This window comes from Saccopteryx leptura, chromosome 1, assembly GCF_036850995.1.
Source record: "Saccopteryx leptura isolate mSacLep1 chromosome 1, mSacLep1_pri_phased_curated, whole genome shotgun sequence".
Taxonomy (NCBI): Eukaryota; Metazoa; Chordata; class Mammalia; order Chiroptera; family Emballonuridae; genus Saccopteryx; species Saccopteryx leptura.
Genome location: NC_089503.1, coordinates 50,486,277 through 50,493,588, shown reverse-complemented (window position 1 = coordinate 50,493,588; position 7,312 = coordinate 50,486,277). Strand labels below are relative to the sequence as shown.

The 7,312-nt window shown below is 43.6% G+C and overlaps 1 pseudogene; it reads right to left on the bottom strand.

Moving 5' to 3' along the window:
* Positions 1 to 1,397: 1,397 nt before the first annotated feature.
* On the bottom strand, positions 1,398 to 6,929 carry LOC136389675 (melanoma-associated antigen B16-like; annotated as a pseudogene).
* Between the last annotated feature and the right edge of the window lie 383 nt (positions 6,930 to 7,312).

The window sequence follows — 7,312 nt, the reverse complement described above, 5'->3', positions numbered from 1 at the left end:
ACAAACCAGGTGAACTCTGTTTCTTTAACCCCTTCCTTTTTCTTATGCCATTGATTGTGTCAGTCTGGATTATTCCTTGAGTCTTTCGCCCACTTTTTTTTAAGTTTAGAGAGGGGAGAGAGACAGAAAGGGGAGGGGAGGAGCAGGAAGCATCAACTCCCATATGTGCCTTGACCAGGGAAGCCCAGGGTTTCGAACCAGTGAACTCAGAATTTCAGGTCAATGCTTTATCCACTGCGCCACCACAGGTCAGGCTGAATCCCTATTTCTTAAAAAAATAATTTATTGATTGATTTTTGAGAGAGGACAGAGAAGGAGAAGGGTGTGTTTGGGGATGGGGGGAGCAGAAAGCATTAACTTGTAGTAGTTGCTTCTCGTATGTGCCTTGACTGGTCAAGCCTGGGGTTTTGAACTGGTTACCTCAGCGTTCCAGGTCGATGATCTATCCACTGCACCACAAATGGTCAGGTTGAATCCTCATTTTTTAGTCCTCCCTTGACCCTATGTTTTTGTCCAGCTATCATCCCATGTCTCTGCTCCTACTCACAGTAAAAGTCATTGAAAAAGTTGTTAACTTACTGTATTTCTACATTCTCAGTTCCCATTCACTTTTTAAAGATATGTGTGAGAGGTGTATTAATTTATGAAATAAATATTATATTGAACACTTGATATTTGCTGAGCATTATTCTGTGGTCCTGGCTCTCGTGGGTTTGTGGACTAATTCCTAAAGGTATTGACAAATGACAAGTGCTGCACAGAAAACAGAGGGATGTGGTGGTTTTCATGACTCAAAAGGATATTCAAGTAATACAAATTGCTGGGTAGCTCAGTTGGTTACAGCGTCTTCCGCTACACTAGGGTCGTGGGTTCCATCCCGGTCAGCGCACATACAAGAGTCAACCACTGCTGACCTGTGGTGGCGCAGTGGATAAAGCGTCAACCTGGAAATGCTGAGGTCGCCGGTTCAAAACCCTGGACTTCCCTGGTCAAGGCACATATGGGAGTTGATGCTTCCTGCTCCTCCCCCCTTCTCTGTCTCTTCTCTCTCTCTCCTTTCTAAAATGAATAAATAAAAAATAAATAAATTAATTAATTAATTTAAAAAAAAAGTCAACCACTGAATGCGTGAATGGGTAGAACAACAGATTGATGTTTCTCTTTCCTTTCCTCTCTCTCTAAAATCAATTTTTAAAAAAGAAAAGAAAAAAATACATACTGAGCACCTCTAAAGCACCAAAAACAAACTACACCTGTGAAGAAAGCAAAGGTTCCTGACCACATGGAGTTTACATTTTAGTGACAGAACATAGAAAATAATCCAAGACAACCAAAAGTAAAAAATAAATACTAGATAGTGATACATGATACCAAAAAAATAAAGAAAGCCGGCAGAGTTAGAGAGCATACGCGGGGGGATTGTAATCTTCAATAAGGTGGTCGGGAAAGGGCCCCTGAGAAGGGGCACCTGAGTGAAGATCTGAGGGAAGAGGAGGAGTTACGGTAGCTGGGCAGACGTCTGGGAGAAGAACACTCACTGCACAGGGAAACAGCAGGGGACAGACCTCGGGGCAGGAGCATTCCTGGCTGGTTGTAATAACCTCAAGAAATTGCAAGAGTCACAAGCCAGCCTTCCCGGAGCGGTGAGCGAAGGGAATGTGCAAAGTAGCAGAAGGGCCCAGGGTCATCCGAGGCCAGATTGTGCGGGGCAGAGGTTAACTACTTTGTCTGAAAAGTGCCGCATAGCAAATATTTTAAGCTTTACAGGCTACATATGGTCTCAACTGAGTATTCTTCCTCTTTTATTTTATTATTTTTAAATTTTTTATTTATTGATTTTAGTGAGAGAGGATGGGGGAGAGAGAGAGAGAGAGAGAGAGAGAGAGAAAGAGAGAGAGAAACAGGAATGTAGAGTTCCTCCTGTATGTGCCCTGACCAGAGATGGAACCAGCAACCTCTGTACTTCCCAACAATGCTTTAACCCACTGAGCTGTTCAGCTAGGCCCTAGCTGCTAGGGCAACAACTTTTTTTCTTTTTTTCTTTTAGAGAGAGAGACAGACAGGAAGAGAGAGAAATGAGAAGCATCAATTCATAGTTGCAGCACCTTCGCTGTTCATTGATTGCTTTTTCATATGTGCTTTGACTGGAGGGCTCCACGCAAGCCAGTGACCCATTGCTCAAGCCAGTGACCTTTGGCTTGAGCCAGTGACCATGGGGTCATGTCTACTATCCCACATTCAAGCTGGGTAAGCCCACGCTCAAGCCAGGGACTTTGAGGTCTCAAACCTGAGTCCCTAGCATCCCAGGTCGACACTCTATCCACCATCACTGCCTGGTCAGGCTTATTTTTAAACAACATTTTAAAAGAGTAAAAGCTTTCCTTTTGACAGTACACAGAATTGCCTGCTGGCCTTTGTCATGGCTGGGATCTTGAGGCTGTGTAAAGATTTGGGCTTTACTCTGAGTCAGAGGAGAATCATTGGAGAATTCCAAGCAGAGGAGTGATATGCCCTCTTGTGTTTTATTATTATTATTGATATTATTAACTTTATTATTATTATTTTAAACTCTCATATTGCTGCTGTATGGAGAAGAGGCTGAAGGGGTGTGTGTGAAGGAGGAAGAAGAGACACTGGAGTTCAGGTTATATATTGTGGCAAAATAAACTACCATGTAACTCAGAGGCTTGAACAACAAACTTTTTTTTTTTTGTATCTTTCTGAAGCTGGAAACGGGGAGCGACAGTCAGACAGACTCCCGCATGCGCCCGACCGGGATCCACCCGGCACGCCCACCAGGGGCGATGCTCTGCCCACCAGGGGGCGATGCTCTGCCCCTCCGGGGCATCGCTCTGCCGCGACCAGAGCCACTCTAGCGCCTGGGGCAGAGGCCAAGGAGCCATCCTCAGCGCCAGGGTCATCTTTGCTCCAATGGAGCCTTGGCTGCGGGAGGGGAAGAGAGAGACACAGAGAGGAAGGAGGGGGGGGGGTGGAGAAGCAAATGGGCACTTCTCCTATGTGCCCTGGCCAGGAATCGAACCCGGTTCCCCCGCACGCCAGGCCGACGCTCTACCGCTGAGCCAACCGGCCAGGGCCCAAACTTTTATTATTATTCATGGTTCTGTGGATCATGGGGAATTTGGACTGAGTACAGCAGGGCTAGCAATTTTTGCTGGACCAGGAATGTCCACCATGTGTTCCCAAACGCTTGGGGGCTGGCTGTAATGGTGACACTGGGATCATATCCTCACAGCTTGGTTCTTGCTGTTGGTGGAATTCCTCCATTCACCTCCAGGTGGTCCCTAGCCTCTTCCTGTTCTTGTGGCCTCTACAACAGGACAGCCAGACTTCTGACAGCGCCGCGCAGGGCTTCCAAAAATGCGCACAAGGAAGCTGCCAGGACTTTTAAGATTTTTTTATTTATTGACTTTAAAGAGAGGAGAGAAAGAGCGAGAAGGGGGGAGAGGCATGGGAAGCATCAACTTGTAGTTGCTTCTCGTATGTGCCTTGACCTGGCAAGCCTGGGGTTTCGAACTGGTGACCTCAGCATTCCAGGTCAATGCTTTATCTACTGCGCCACCACAGACCAGGCAGGACTTCTTAAGGCTTAGCCAGCATCAGTTCTGCTGCATTCTCCTATTCGAAGCAGGGTACAGGCTAGCCCAGATTTAAGGAAAGGGACTACTCAGCGACATGAATACAGAAACTGTAGTTCGCTGGAGGCACCAAAGTGACATTCCAACATCACTGACCCGAAAGCTATTTCAATAACTGAGGTAAGACTTGATGGTTTGGGCCAAGGGGTTAGCAATGGAGGTGGTGAGAATTTACTGGTTTCTGGATATGTTTTGAAGGTAACGTTGGGAGGGTTTGCTGATGGCCTTGTATGTGTGAGACAGAGAAAAAGTCAAGGTTAATTCTGAGGTTTTCAGATTGAGTACCTAGAAGAATGCCCTTTACTGAGAAGCAGGAGGCTGAGGAAGGGGCAGGTGTAGGGGGACTGTCAGGAGTTCTGAGTGGGAATTTTAAGTTTGAGATTTTTGTGGGACACACAGTGGAGATATCAAGGAGCAGTTGAATATGCAGAAGAAGTCTGGTGTGGATGTATAATTTTAAGTTGTCAGCATATAGAGGGAATGTAAAGCTATGAGACAGGATGATGTCACTAGGGCTGCTTGAAAACAAAAAAGGGGAATTCCCAGGTGCCAGAGTCAAAAAGGAGCCCAAAGCTAGTGTGGTGAACAGAATCTGAAGCTGACACAGGATAGGTCCTCGGCACTGAGGTGAGATTTTAACGCTGATATGGCAGCAGGAGACAAGGCTTTGTCCTTGATATGACTTGCAGCTGGAAGGAAGGTCCCATCATAAAGTATGAAATAGCCTATTAAAAGTCTAGCCAAGTGAATGAAAATTGGTTCTCCATGGAGAAATTCCAGAACAGTGTGGACAAGGAGATGTTTCTAAGACCTTTCAGAGAGAAATAACAGTTTTTTTCTACAAAAGCTCAAAGATCAGAACACATCTGAATCCTCAGTTTTCTCAAGGAAATATGCCTTCAACATACCGAGGAAAAAAAATAATTTTCAACTTAGAATTCTAATCCTACTGAGCTATCAAGTGAAGGTAGAAAAAAAAAATTTCAGACAGGCAAAGTCTAAAAAAAAAATGTTACTTCCAATGCACTTTTGGGACACAACAGGAGAATTTGCTCCACTAAAACAGAGCTAACCCATAAGGAAGGAAGAATGGGAGCCAGGAGAGCAGGTCTTCATCACAAGGAGGAGAAAGTCCCCAAACAGGGTGAATGGGGAATCCGAGGTGCAAACGGCGCTTCAGGCTGAGAAGACAGTGCGTTCAGCTGGAACAAGTCAGGAGGCTCTAGGGCAGACTTCTTCAAGTCGTTGGAAGAGATAAGCCACTGGTGGGAAAAAATATGCTTGGGAGGAGATTTACACAGCTGGTGAAAAGTCTGAAGATACACTAAGATAAGAACATAGAAAAGTGAGCAAATATAAATCTAAACATATTTTATAAAGGGAAAACAAAACGAAAAATAAGAGTCATCAATTGATTGTATTATGTATCATGATTTCAGAGATGTTCAAGTGTGTTAGAATAAAAATTCAGTTCATTAGTAAGAGCCTTTGAATGGTAAGAATTTCTTGTTTTTTTCTAATTTATCGAGAGATCTTTCTTATACATTCACAAACAAGTTAAAGCAAATTCAAGCATCTATTATTTAATTTTATAAAACAAAAAAATGAAAGGTATGAGGGCAATAAATTGACAATCTTTTAGTTAATCTCTATTTCTTAAACACAACTATTTAAAAACTGATTTCTTTCACCATTCCAGTAAATGCCTTTAGCAATGCCTTGTTATCTTATTCCAGATAACAATATGAGGTTTCACAATTTTAGAAATAACAAAGCTCTTACTTGTATTAAACCTCATTAGAGCATTAAATGTGTAACCAATATTATCATAAACCTGGATATTTTTAAGCTAATTAAATCTACATTAGAAGAAACAGCTTGGCCTGTGTTGGCTCAGTGGATAAAGGGTCAATTTGGAACGCTGAGGTCACCAGCTCTAAACCCTGGACTTGTCCGGTCATGGCACATATAAGAAGCAACTGCTATGAGTTGATGCTTCTGTCTCCTCCTCCACTCCTTTCTATTTCTCTCTCTCCTTTCTCTAAAGTCAATAAATAAAGTCTTAAAAAAATACTAATTAAAGAAATAATATTTCAATAATACATACATCAAAAAATTAAAAAATGAAATTTCAAGTTACACATATAAAATAGGAACATATAGGCATGTATATACTCAGTTTCTTTCAGTTCCATCTCAGACCTAAATTCTATGAACACTAACTGCCCCTTCAGAAAATGCATGCGGAAACGCTCCCTGACTTGCCTAGGTGTGGGACAAGCTGCTAGTCCTGGCCTTAGAACTGGCAATAGCCATGGAGTAAGGACAGTCCTCGCTGAAATTCTGCTCAGGCTCTCTCTTCTTCATCTCATACTGAGATGGGATCAGTCAGTCCCATGAACCTTGGTCCAAAACTCCAGGACGTGCCTTATCTGTGGTGGTGCAGTGGATGGAGAGTTGACTTGGAACGCTGAGGTCGCTGGTTTATAAGCCCTGGGCTTGCCTGGTCAAGGCAATATGATAAGCAAGCATCTTGGTGGTTTCAGTGTGAGTGTTGGTTACCTGTTAGTACATCAAGTATTTTTTTCTCCATGAAATTTTTGGTGATGAGCTCCCTGGGCTCTCCAAAAATGAAGTGCTATCTCCCAGAATAGCACTTCATTAGAAGTTCCCAGACTTCTTTGTTGGCACGATTGTCTTTCATGAAGATCACACCCAGGATAAATATCAGGATGCAGGTCTTGGGCACTCACTTTTAACATGCAGCAACCCATCATAGATGACATCCATTTTGATGAGGAGGCCATAGTAGTGGTTGGTGGGATCCACTTTCTTCACATCAAGGCCAAAGATCATCTCCATGAGTTCAGAGTCTCAGAGAGATCTCAATGAAGTGGTCTTTGTACTTTCTGATGACAATTTTCAACTTATCTTCCCTGGATATTGGCTTTTATGAAATTCATCAACACATTCTTATCTAGAGCATCTGCGTATCCATTTTGGGGGTCTGGCCCCCCTGTGAGGTGTTATCTTCCTCCTGTTGGCTACTGGAGCCCTCCTCTGATTTGCTTGATACAGCTGTGAGGGCACTGGAAGACAAGCAGAACTCTGAGGACTTTCAGGAGTACTGGGGATACCAGCACCAGGAGCTTCCTTCACAATGCCAGGCGTCAGTGGGTGGGAGAAGGGACAGGTTTTCTCCAGAGCCTTGGAGACCCGTGCAACCACCAGGCCCTGTTTACTGTGGGTCTGAGGAGGTTCTGAGCATAGCATTGTGGATTTGTCTGAAGAAGAGGCAGGAAGGTGGGCGTTAGGGAATCACTGCCTGACCTCAGGCAGCACCAGGACTCTCCCCTCAGCTGACTAGAACCTCTGGGCTTCAGATCCACAGTCTGAAGGAGGAATTTACTTGTTATATGCTGATATTTCCTCTCCCCCAACACTCTTAAATAGTAATTTGGTCTAGTGTAAATTTCTTTCATTCTTAAGTTTTTGGGTTTTTTTTTCCAGAATTGGAAAAGAAAAAAAACCCTCAGCAATTTATACTATTACTTTCAATTCTCTTTCTCTGGAACTTCTATTATATAAACAGTGAAACCTTCCTTTTTTTTTTTTTTTTAAGTGAGCGAGGAGAGACAGAGAGACAGACCTCCTGC